General features: G+C 34.0%; 1 protein-coding gene across 6 annotated transcripts in view; it reads right to left on the bottom strand.

Annotated features, from left to right (window-relative positions):
• Positions 1 to 13,408, bottom strand: part of nahoda (DOMON-like domain-containing protein nahoda) — a 142,612-nt gene extending 129,204 nt beyond the window's left edge. For 3 of the 6 annotated variants that reach the window (XR_012408369.1, XM_073954871.1, XM_073954873.1), the window contains exons 1-2: positions 13,287 to 13,381; positions 12,604 to 12,926 (exon numbers count right to left, since the gene is read on the bottom strand). The gene's annotated coding sequence lies outside the window, so the exon portion shown is untranslated. Of the gene's footprint in view, positions 1 to 12,603 lie in introns of all 6 variants that reach the window. The other 3 variants (XR_012408368.1, XM_073954870.1, XM_073954872.1) reach the window with 2 other exon arrangements.
• Positions 13,409 to 13,797: the final 389 nt, after the last annotated feature.

Raw genomic sequence — 13,797 nt, 5'->3', positions numbered from 1 at the left:
TTATGGCCAAAATAACTGAAATCAGGTGGTACTGCTATATGGGGTATATATTGAACAGAAGAAGTTTTTTTTTGTCCACTAGGAACCCTAAATGCCAAATTTAAGGCTAATTCGGTCAGAAAATGTAGCTAAAACCACCATAATACCTGAAATCGGACATAACGGTTATATGGGGTTTATTCCAAAACGTGGACCAAGGTCCCAAATTTTAATGGGTTGGGTTTGTTGACCACTCCGCAAAAATACGGATCCATTAGTCATTATGTAACCCAAAAATGTAACAGGGTAAAACTACTTACTTCACTTCTTACTGAGTAATGAGTACAGTGATCATGCGAACTTCTAATTTATAGCCGAACACATAACACACCGCGCCACGCGTTCTAACATTAAGGGTTGCTTAAACGTTTACATGTGCACCACCAACTGTTTTTTATATTGTTAAACAAATTCGCGTGCCGACTAGGGATAGGTAATGGAAAGCAATAATCGACTTTTCGATTTCGATCTAAAACTAAAAATGCAATTTTTCAGTCTGGCGATTATTACAGTTGTCTTAAAACTCGACTTTCGACTTTTTCATAACCGCCGAAAATCGATTATAATCGACTATTCGTCGATTTTCGAGTTTTCTTTTTTTTGGAGGGGAAACCGAAAATTTTACCGAAGGTCTTCTTGTGGTCCTGTTTACAGCGATACAATTTGTTTCGCAAGTCCATACTTGCTGGCACAATGGGCAAGTCCATACTTGCTGGCACAATGATCCGAAAGCTAAAATGGCTGGCGGACTCAATAAGTATCGAAAGAAATGACTACCAAACTTAGATCCAGCTTCGCTCCATTCCTTCCTTTTTCTAAGGAAAGTCAATACTTTGTGATATGTATATGTGCCCCGAAATGTGCCAATTGCCTTTACTACAATGCTATAATTGTAGACTGTGATGCTTACGCCTGTTAGTGCAATAATTAGCCCAAACGCCAAAAAAATGCACGAGGGAATCTTATAAAACTTATTTTAAAAATTAGCCAACCCAATACTCCAGTTATTGTTTATTTTATTTATTTTTTTTTTTTGTACAGACAGAATCTGGAGAAATATCTCTTTAGACAAAAGTGACGACGAATTTTTGCTGGGAAGTAAAAACGTGTAATCCCAGCAAAAATTCGAATCAGTTAGTCATTATGTAACACATTACAAAGTAATGTTATCAAAAATAACTACTTATATTACTCATTACCAAGTTATGTGTACGACGGCAAGTGAGGCTTATCAGGTTCATATCTGATTTACTCCGTGAGGCAAAGTCAAAATCGTTAACGCAGGGAGATCTGTTCCACTTTATTTTTTATGTTCATTACATTAACTCTTACAGGTCTTTGTGACACTACATTTTTCAAATATTTCTATTCTACAAAGTTGAAAAAACTTCTAATTTATGATGGAAATTATTTCACCAACAAGTTTATAAACTCATTAATAACGTAATCGCAGTGAATTTCAGTAATTTATTATTATTTTGCATCATACATCCCGAGTTTACTATGCAAAATATTTTACTTGTTTACTATCACAATTTGTTTTTATTTCAATAAATAAATTATAAAAAGTTATATTTGTTGTTGTTCGTAAATGCCAAATATAACTGAATGACATCATTCTAGGTGAAGGAGCATCAAAGTGATCATTCACCCTCCACCCCCTTCATGCGTCCGTTCCTTCTACTCACTCTCGAATATTGTATGGCATGTATGGAACTTGGAGAATGTTTGAGCCATCGAAAAACTTCAACTGATGTAACCAGAAACTGAAAGCATCATCCCAGCAACAACAATAAACAAAACAAATCACCGTCCATACAACCAACCAACATCGTTCGTTTCAATCATTAATCAAGCGATTCGCATTTCATTTTGTTCTTGGAGAAGATTTGTGGTTTTTTGGTGTGTCAGAATGTTTGTATACAAAGTTTTATGGCCAGTGTTATTCGATTTGTGCTTAACAAAGCTTTAAATCTTAACATTGTTGTTATTCTTCTGCGTTAAGTTTTACTGAATCAGAGGCTTGGTTCATCCAAAAATACATGAAATTTTGGTTTTGTTTCCTTTAGTTTTTTTTCGTGGTGTAACTCAATATATTTCTGACTCATTTCTTGACATTTTAGAAGGAATTCCAAAATGCGTGCTATGGAAATTGTATAAATATATACTACGTACATATGTATGTATATATTATTAAGATTTATATCATTAACAATTGGAAGAAATTTTGTTTAATTATTTGTTTAATTCTGAATTTAGAGTTTTTCATTGGGAATTCCCGTCCCTGGAATTTCCGTATTTCCCGCTATATTTTCACTTCGGAAATGTTGCTACCTATCATGTTGATTTATCGGGAAATCTTAAATAATAACAAGTAAAAAAAAAATAATTAAGTTAAAATATTCTGAATTAAAATAGAATAATTATTTTCTTTCCTGTCCACAATTTTAGCTGGAGATATTTTGTGTACACTTCAAATGCCTAAATAAGGTAAAAATGAATCTAAAAATGTCTTCAATCGGGCGGCATCCTTTATAAAGGCTATATCAAACGGTGGACATTTGTTGACAAATTTAGGTGGACAAGTTTTGTGACCAATGACAATTACCAATTAAATGTCGAATTACAGATAGTTCGGCTAACAAATGTAGCTAAACTCTTCAACAAGCCTGAAATGGGGGAGTTAGTTTATATGGTGACTTTACCTAAAATATAAACCTATATTGACAATTCTCAGTGAAGAGGTGTTGTGGCCGCTATGAACCTCAAATGGCAAAAAAGAGAAAATTCTGTTTAAAAATGTAGCTAATATCCTCAAAATATCGGAAATCGGGAGGTACCGTTATATGAGTGTTATACCAAAACATGGACATATATTTAAATTTGTTGGCGGAAAAGTTTTGTGACCACAGGAAACCTCAAATGTCAAATTACAGATAGTTCGTGTCAAAAAATGTAGCTAAAATCCACAAAATACCGAAAATCGGGAGGTACCGTTATATGGGGACTATACCAAAACGTGGACCTACGTTGACAATTTTTGGTGGAGATGTTTCGTGACGACAGAGAACCTCAAATGTTAAATTACAAATGGTTCGGTTAAAAAATTTAGCTAAAATCCTCAAAATACCGAAAATCAGGAGGTACCGTTATACGGGCTATACCAAAACGTCGGCCGATATAGCTCATTTTCAAACTATGGAAAAATTACTCTCAGGTGCAAAAAATTAGCGTTCTACCTCAATTATTGCGGACTTTAGAGTGATTATAACAGACGGGCAGACGGACTCAGATTTTTATACTGATCAAGAATATATATACTTTATAGGGTCGCAAATGTATACTTCATTGCGTTACAAACGGAAAAACAAACTTAATTTACCCTCCATACTATGGTGGAGGGTATAAAAACGGTCTGTATATACATACATATGTATGTAGTATATACGAGTAGTCAAACCCGGGAATTCGCGGGAAAAGAAAAACCCTACCAGTCCTATGTACCGACATATAAGATGAACTAACTAACTGACCCTAATTCACAACGTAATCTATCTAATTCAATCTAATTGCTTTGCAATTTGCGTTTTTTCTACGCAATTATATTTTAATATATTATTTTGCATTTATATTTAGTTCGTACCTAATCCCACGTCGAATGCATCAGAATGATCTCCATTAATAGCTTTGATAATTACTTGATTCCATGACTTTAGAAAATATTTAGATTCACAACAGTAAATGTTATTAATCGGGAATTTTGTTGTTAAAATAATAATTGTTTTAATTGAGGAAGGGCGTTTTTTATCTGAGATTATGACCACTAATTGATTTTTTTTAATAGTCAGGCTTGATCCTATTTTGTTGAAAAACAAAACACAAGAGAACTGCTGAGGATCTGTTGCGAGATCCGAAACTATAGTCTTCCCTGCCTTACCCCTCGGTAAACATCTCCAATTTTTCCCACTAATAAATTAAAGTTGTTTTATTAAGGAATAATATAAAATATAGAATAAAGCCTGACTATTTTGAAAAGCAAATTAAAAACGCCAACACAAATCTGTGAATTCCGAAACTATATTCTTTCCTGCCTTATCCCAAGGTAAATAATTACAAATTTTCCCCACTTACAAAAAACAATTGGTTTTAATAAAATAATAAAACAACTAGGGGATTAAGTAAAATAAAATTAAATTTCTGCCTGGGCGTTGTATTTCATGAAGAACACAATTTATCAAATAATATTTTATTAATAATACTCACTAGTTTAACGTCTAGCAGTGTATCCCTCCATGGACGAAACAAAAATATTTAACAATTAACACTAGCCCTTTTGAATATTTAATTATTACCTAATATGTATAATGTTAGTAGACATACATACATATATCCATATGTACATTGTACATACAAAAGTATTTTCACTTTTTACATAAAGTGAAGATTGTCAAACCAAACACCAGCAAATATGGCAATAAAAAATTAAAAATTATCTATGAATTCCTGGATAATTTCCAAAAACAAACACACGCGCACACTACTAAAAATTAAAAATTCCAAACACATAGACAGAGGTAGGCATTCTTTAGTGATTACTTCGTCGTCGCTGGTGTCTTTTTGTTAATGCCAAAAATAGCCGTCACTGTCAAACCGCCAATATGTGTGTGTGTGTCTAAATGATTTGTGTAAATATAGACACGTGTGTGTACATAACAAAAAAACCAAATAACAACAGTCGAAATTGGATAAGACGAATTATATGGTGCTAAAATATTTGTTACTTACATACATACATACCCAGCAAAAAAGTCCTACCAAAATCATGGGCTTAGTAAGGGATTTTTGGCAGCCGTAACTACTCTCAAATCCCCTTTCTTCCCCATTATTTTTACAAGGGCATGTCGCACTCAGGTTCTAGTTATTTTATGTCCACTAGAATAACTAGTTATTCTGTGGCCAATAGAAGTTGAAAAGTAAGGTGAAAAAAATCTATTTTTAGAACAGTTGATGTGGAGAATTTGTTTTTAATTTCAACACACTTCTTACTTTTATTTTACTACATTTTATTTCGCTCCCTGCCCGAGTTGAACACACGAACCCTCTGATTTCTAGCCAAACACACTACACACTGTGCCACGCACACAAACATTAAGGGTTGCTTAAGAACTAAAATGTGCAGTCCACATGTGCACCATGAACTGTTATTTTTTAATTTACAAAAAGTTTTTGTTTTTGTCAAAAACTCGCGTGCCGACGGTGAGCGTTGAACACACAACCCTAGGATTTATAGTCGGACACACACACACTGTGCCACCGTCCTCATTACTTAGTGAGGAGTAAAGTAAGTAGGTTTACTTTGTAAATTTTTTAAGAAGTAACCCATTACTTGTAATGCGAAAAGAAGCTTGTTTACATTACTTTGTAAAGGGTTACGTAATGACTATCGGATCCAAATTTTTGCTGGGTATGTATATCCGATGGCCCAACACCCAAAGGGAATTCCTTTAAGAACTGAGTCGTTCCATAACTCTATCTATCTAAACCAACAATTATTTCAAAATCGCTGAAATGATGATGGATGGCATGATTTGTGATTTAATACATATGCTGATTTCTAAGTGAAATCGCATACTTTTCAAAAAATGATTTTTGATTTCCTTTATTTTTTGCTGTGCTGATGCTGCTCATCAGCAAAACATTTTAGTATATGTTTTGCTGGGAAGTTTTTGCGGATTCTGAAACTACAATGTTCATAGATGAAAAAAATCAAAAAACAAACAAAAAATCGCTTTTTAAATAAATCGCGATTCAAGTTGACATTTTTAGGGGTTGTTTAGGTTTTTGCGATTTTGCTTAGAAAACGCAAGTCCTATGAAAATGGGAATAAAGAAAATGTTGTAGCTATAAAAATTCTCTACAAGATTTACCTGTACGATATTTTCGTAGGTTTTACAACTTTTGAGATATAGAAGTTGAAATTGGGACAATTCAAATTCAATTCAATTCTGTATCGTCTCCTTATAAAACAATGTCATGACTGCAATTTTCCGACTTAAACGTATATATCAAAAAAAAGTACATCCTATCAAAAATTACATAAGCCAGTATTGTAGAGAATTTTCACAGCTATAAGATTTTCTGAGGTCCCATGCCGATAAGACTTGCCGTATTCAAGCAAAATCGCGAAACCCTAACAAAAAAACCTAAAAATGTAAACTGAGCTTCTTTATCTCAAAAATGGTACAGCCTGAGAACAAATCACAAACGTCAATCGTGTAGAGAATTTTTACAGCTACAACATTTTCTTTATCTCGATTGCGATTGGACTTGCGGTTTCCAAGCAAAATCGTGAAAACCTAAAAAACACCTAAAAATGTGAATTTTTACCGCGATTTTTTTTAAAATTCCTCCAGCGATTTTTTCTTGTTTTTGGATTTTTCTCATCTATGAACATTGCTGTTACATAATTCACAAAAACTTCTCCTGTGTAAGCGGTTTTCATTAAAAGTTAGTTAAGGCGCACCCTTCATGACATTGTTTTATAAGGGGGGCGATACAGTCAGTGCATTGTCCCAATTTGAACTTCAATATCTCAAAATTGGTAAAACCTACGAAAATATCATATCAAATATATCAAATCTTGTAGAGAATTTTTATAGCTACAACATTTTCTTCAGTCTCATTTTGATAGGACTTGCGGTTTCTAAGCAAAATCGTGAAAATCTATACAACCTCTAAAAATGTCAACTTCAATCGCGATTTATTCAAAAAGCGCTCCGGCGATTTTTTTTTGTTTTTTGATTTTTCTCATCTATGAACATTGTAGTTTCAGAATCCGCAAAAACTTCCCAGGTGTAAGCACCTTCCATTTAAATTTGATTCAAGAGCACCGTGACGATTAATTACAAAAATGTTAAGTCCTGTTTGGTAGTGGGATTCGAATAATTAACAAAGACATAGAAGAAATAAGACTAGACAAAATGCATGCAACAAAAAAATGTTTATGAAACAATGTATAGAAACATTACCCTTAGCAGAAACAATGCAGGTTGTATCGCAATCTAGGAGTAACATTTCATGTAATAATTTCAGAAACGAAATTTATAAATTCAAGGATCTACTCCAGAAGAATTCCATACCAATTGGAACGTTAAATTCGGTTAAATACGTACAAAACGTATAAAAGAAAAAAATGTTATTTTACGGTATGGTAAAATTACATTATGTTAAATTCTAAAACCATTCACTGACGAATGATAGCAAAAAATGTCTTATCTTATTGTATTTATAGCTCTGTTCCTTTACGTTGAAGAATCTTCAAGTTTTACCACATTTTACTCGAAAAGCGTTCCTTTATGTACTTCAGACACAATACAATTCATATGGGAGCAGTTTACAACTTTTACTACTTTTGCCGGTTTTACCATTTTCAGAAGTGAAGGAACAGACCATACGCCTTTGAAAATAATATTTTTTAAAATGAATTTCCACATTCCACATTCATTTGTTACTTTGCAAAAAAAATATAAAATTAAATTTTTTAACATTTGTTTTGTTGTTTTATTTAGTAATTTATCTTGAAAACTTCATTTTTCAATTTTGAAAATGCATTAGCAATTATTATACCAGCCGGACAATAAATTAACTATATTGATAATCAAATAACCACAGCTTGGAAATTATATGAATGGGCATCCGAGCCTATCTACATACCTAACATAATTTAAAGTAATATTTTCTCCAGAAGATGGTTATTTAAATATGATCTGAATTTGAGATATGAAACGGCTAAAACTCACCAATGCTGGTACAATAATTGCTAACCCGCTTTCAAAATCGAAAAATGAGGTAGCTTTTAAGACGTTTAAGATAAACCCCAAACAAAACATTAAAACAAATGTTATTAAATATTTTTTTATTTAAGAAAATCGGAGAGTACAATCATTGTTAAAAATTGATTTGAAATACTAAATGGAGAAAATTGCATCGAAGCCAACTGTGCAAAAATGTTTTATTAGTTAGATAAAAAAGCAAAAGAAACAAAAACAAATGTTTTGTCTATTTGGGCCGATATTAAAGAAGTTATGAGTATTTCTTTGCACATAGTTTTTACAGAATTCGACTTTTCCAGGCGCGATATCCCTGAAACCTTTAGTCAAAAAATCTGAAAATATACTGAAATGTTTTGCAGATGATCAGCATCACCACAGCAAAAAAAAAAAAAATAAATCAAAAACCACTTTATGAAAAAGTGTCCGATTTCACTCAGAAATCCTCATATACTTTCATACGGCCTAAATGCTTTAGACCCCAAGTATGTTTGTACGAAATTCGTTTCATTTGCTGGCGGCAGCGCACGACAACTCTTGAACGGATGAACCGATTGGGTCCAAAATTTTGCCTTTGTAATATCTTGTCCAAACTTAGTTTGCGTTCGAAGATGGGTCATATCGACCCACTACTTCGCTTACCTCTGCCATGAAAGTTCAAAACCTTTCGCTAAAATGGTGCACATGATAACTTTTGAAGGCAGTAGCCAATTTGGTACACACTTTGCACATCGTAATATTTCTACAAGACAAATTTATCCAATTTGAATATGGACTATATACATATGTCAACTTCTTTGGGTACCAAAATGAAATCAAAGAATTCCTTTTTTGTTCTAACAGCTTGTATTCGCTGCTCCCATTATGACGGTACAGGTTTTTTCAGGGGCAAGGCCACACTTCCTGAGAAAAAGGCCCGAAAGTTGTAAGAAAACCTGTGGTCAGCATGTGTAGAGACTGGAGCGCACGATAACTCTTGAACGGATCAGCTGATTTGATCAAAAATTTGGTCAAACTTAGTTTAAGTTCGAAGATGGGCCATATCGATCCATCTTCCGGTACCTCCCCCACAAAAGTTCAACCTTTCCGAAGGTCCATTGGAAAATTATACTGATTCTACTACTTGTGCTTCGGTTTACAGCGATATTATGTTTTTCGTGGCAAGTACATGCTTCCTGACATAGTGGTCCAAAACCTTTAAGTTATACAGTGACCAACTGAAATGATTGGTGAGCATGATATCTATCGAAAAGAAAGAGCTACTAAAATAAGATCCATTTCCAAAATGGACTATGTCGATCCATTCTTCAGGTACCTCTTCCGCAACACATTTGAGCTTTAATCCAAATATATTTTTGTCGGCAAGTTCATGCGTTCAAAAAGAGCCACAAAATCTGAAAACCCTGATACATTTCTACATGTTATACTTTTTATATGACGTTTTCCATATAGGGCTACTCTACTATCAGTAGCAACGCGTAGCGTACGAGAGAGATATCGGGTGAAAAGTAGAGTGGAAATCATATTTTCCGCAGAAAAAAGAGAAATAGAAAAGCGTGAGTGTGAAAAAATCGAGATGTACAGGAGCCAGAAAACTCTACCAAAACGTGGATCGATCTGATGGCTTTGGTTACAGGAACCTGAGCAACATATGCCCCGTCCACAAAATAGGAGATAAGACTGTGTGTTTTAATAAGTCTGCCTATTGCTTGTAAGGTAGTATCAGAGATTTTGTGTGAACGACTAAAGCCTATTATCAACGAAATAATTGGACCATACCAATGCGATTTTTACCTGAATCCGCCATTGACCAGATATTTACCTTGAGGCATATCTTGGAAAAGACTTAAGATATGCAGATCGACACGTACCATATTTTTGTTGATTATAAAGCAAACTTCGAAATTCCCATATGCACAAAAGTATTCCAAGCCATGTTTGAATGTGGTATTCTCACAAAGCACATACGGCTTTGTAAGAGGACTCTAAATGATACCCGGTGCTCAGTTAAAATAGAAAAGAACCTCTACGAACAGTTTAGTACCAAACGAGATTTTGAGGCAAGGAGACGGCATTTCGTGTGATCTCTTTAACATTCTGCTGGAAATGGTTAAACGAGATGAAAAGTTTGAAAAAAATGATATTTTGAAGAGTGTTTCTCTCAAATACACCAAGCACTGCCTTATCTGCTGGCGCAAGTACTCAAGCTTCGGAACCATACATTAGTACGGGTAGTATCATTATTTTGTAAAGGGTGGTTTTTGTTTGACGATATGTGGCTTTGTTTGTAAACTGATTATTAATTAGTATTCTTCTTCTTATTTAAGAACTGATGTTGTCGTCTGTATTTTAATGGAGCCGAGGTAGATGTAGTCTTTAACTATCTCAAAATTACAGTTATCAACTTCCAAAGCCCAAAGAACGGTTGTTCGATGAGAAATTTGACTCAGAAAAACATTTGTACATGTAGCCGTTTTTGGATCTGTCACTGGATGAAAGTCCTTGGTGCCGGCCAAAGGCCAGTTTTCCCTTAGACATTTTCCTCAGAGGAAATTTTATACGCACAACTTTTTGGATCTGTCCATGAGAGATTTTAGTCAGAAAAGAAATTTTTGCGAATATGCCCATAGGGGCAAGTCTAAAGTATCTATCGAAGGCCGATATTTCTCTTGAACCAGCTTTAAATGAAATTAGCTTACAACAGGGCATTTTTTGAGCATTCTGAAACTACAACGCCCATAGATGAGAAAAATAAAAAATAAAACAAAATAATTGCCGGAGCGCTGTTATAAATAAATCAAGTTCAAAGTTCACAGGGTTTTTTAGATTTTCACGATTTTGCTTGGAAACCGCAAGTCCTATCGCAATGGGAATAGAGAAAATATTGTAGCTGTGAAAATTCTCTACTAGATTGACCTTTTGATATTTTCGTAGGTTTTACCATTTTTTGAGATATAGAAGTTCAAATTGAGATAATGATCTGACTGTATCGCCTCCTTATAAAACAATATCATGTACGGTGCGCTTTAACTAACTTTAAATAAAAACCGCTTAGACCTGGGAAGTTTTTGCGGATTCTGAAACAGCAATATTCATAGATGAGAAATATCCAAAAACAAGAAAAAATCGCGGTCAAAGTACACATTTTGGGGTTTTTTAAGTTTTCAAGATTTTGTTTGGAAACGACAAGCCCTTTCAAAATGGAACTAAAGAAAATGTTGTAGCAGTAAAAATTCTCTAGAGGATCGACTTTTATGATTTGTTCTTAGGATTTACCATTTTTGAGATATAGAAGTTCAGGTCACATTTTTAAGTTTTTTTTTTGTTATGTTTTCACGATTATGCTTGAATGCGGGAAGTCTTATCGCAATTGGACAAGAGAAAATCTTATAGCTGTGAAAATTCTCTACAAGATTGGCTTTCGAAATGTTTTCCTATGTTATACCATTTTTGAGATATATAAATTTAAGTTGGGTCAGTCAGTGAATTGTCCCAATTCGAACTTCTATATCTCAAAAATGGTAAAAACCCATGAAAATAGCATAAAAGACAATCTTGTAGAGAATTTTCACTGCTACAACATTTTATTTATTTCCATTTTGATAGGGCATGATGTTTCCCAGCAAATTCCTGAAAACCTAAAAATGTGAACTTTCGATTTATTTAAAAATCCCTCCAATGATTTTTTCTTGTTTTTGGGTTTTCTTCATCTATGAACATTGCTGTTTTAGAATCCGCAAAAACTTCTCAGGTGTAAGCACCTTTCATTTAGTTGGTTCAAGAGCATCGTGCTATATCAGATTAGTAATAATCAAGTTATAAACCTATAATTTTTCACAACAAAAAAGGCCCATATCTCGGAATCTGTTTGCATATGCGGAATTGATGCATTTTGTATACTTTTAGAACCCTCTATTGTTATGTAATTCCTTAGACCATATGTATGTATATATTTATCGTTAGATTATCCTTCAGCATAATCATTGAACTTTAACCATGTTTACAAAACGAAGAAGAGTGCACTTAGACTTTTGCAATGCGGTGGTGTCTTGGACTGTATGCAGCTAGAATATTAACATGCCGGTATTTGGAAATCGATGGATAACTGGCATAAAATGAATGGATGACACAACATACATACGTACATATGTCAAGAAGACAACCCACAGAGTTAGTTGTAGGAGAACTTGTCAACCAGCCAACCAACAGAACGGAGATAATGTCTTTACATGTATTCATGTGTGTACGGATGGCAAAGTGTCGCCGTCGCTGTTGCATGCTAACGTAATAACTAACCATTGTCGTCTTTGTTGTTGTTACTCGCAACATCGTCGTAGCAATTCTTGAAAGCTGTTTGAAATTTCAAACACGCAAACGGATGCATATATTTCAAGGTATTTGAGAGGCTCCATATCTATGTATGTATATTATTTTGTATATATTGTTGGTTGTTTGTGTTTTCTAATTCGAAATTCTAAAAATGCACCATGCACTCACTCACTGTATGCACATGATGCATGTTGTATGGCATACGACGTATGTATGTGTGTGTGTAGGTGTGAGTACAACACAATTGCATAGTTATGAATGTTGTTCTTGTTGTTGTTGGCTAAATGGATGGACGGATACATGTTATGTTCAAAAAGTAAACAGCAAAAAAAAAAACAAATTGCATTTCAAACAAATGCATTGGTTGTTTGTGGAGGAGACGAGCGGAGGTGTGGTATGTACTTACATTACAATTCACTTTTTGTATGTTGAGATGATTGCAAAATATTCTTGCGCGATTTGTTTCTCCTTTTGCTTTTGCTTTCGATTGTAATTTGCTGCTGGCTGGACAAAGTATTCCTAATGATCGATAGCCCGCGCTAACTTATTTCATTTTCGTTTCGTGTTTTAGTTTTGTTTTTTAACATTTATTATTTTTTGTTAATTTTAGGTTTTTATTTTTCAATTGGCAATGATGTTTCTTTGTTTCCATTAATCACTTTTTGACACAATTTGAATTTGAATTGTATTTTTTTAACACACTTGGAAAAAATCCACAAGGAATTCACTCTGTAAATGCCAAAATAACTTAACTTGAATTTCTTCTCTTTTATGACAATTGCCACGCCATTCGAGACTCAATAACACCACGGTCTTGATCGTCCGTCCATCTATTGAATACTATTGATCGATCTAAAGTATCATCGTATCTTCTGAATTTGTTGCTTTTTTGTTGTTTTTGTTAATAATATCCACCTGAGTATACAGATTCCGTTGCCAATAAGGCAAAACACAGAAGAAGTAGAAGAGAAAAACAAAACACAAAACAGCTTTGTCTTGCACAAAAAAATAAAATAAAACAGACACTCGTTGGCACAAGTTTTGTTAATTCTTCTTTTCTTCTTCGTTCCTTCTCTTTCGTCTTTTTACTTTCTATTGGTGTTGCTGGTTACAGCGCTTAGCGGTTATGCGGAAAGATACAACTTAACAGTCTAACATCTCAAACCCGACTGAAAGGTTAGCTCAAACTGGGGTTCTCTCTGTGCGGGAATGTTCGTTTTGGTCATGTGGTTCAGCGCTCTCAAGCTTTATTCCGTTTAAGCCATCGTACAAACGTTTTAACCATGGCTCTCATAGCAAACAACAGATAACTGACTAAAGCTTTTAGTTGCATTGATTGATTTCAACTTCAGGTTTGATTTCAAACCTTACTATTTCTCTTTCCATATCTTTTTGCATGCGGTGATTCGACAGGGTCGAAGCAAATGCACACTCCACCATGAGAAAAACCTTAAAAATAAAAATATTGACTAGATCAATATCCCTCGAAATGGATTTCGCTAATTCATTTGTGATTGATAATTACATATTCAATATCCTTTGAAAAGGATTCCTACCAACAATTTTGTAATTTGTGGATTGAATTAAAGGAGAAAGATCT

The sequence above is a fragment of the Musca autumnalis genome, unplaced genomic scaffold (assembly GCF_047663935.1).
Source record: "Musca autumnalis isolate F117 unplaced genomic scaffold, ASM4766393v1 scaffold_5, whole genome shotgun sequence".
Taxonomy (NCBI): Eukaryota; Metazoa; Arthropoda; class Insecta; order Diptera; family Muscidae; genus Musca; species Musca autumnalis.
The sequence above is the reverse complement of the archived record's forward strand: the minus strand, read 5'-3'. Positions and strand labels throughout refer to the sequence as shown.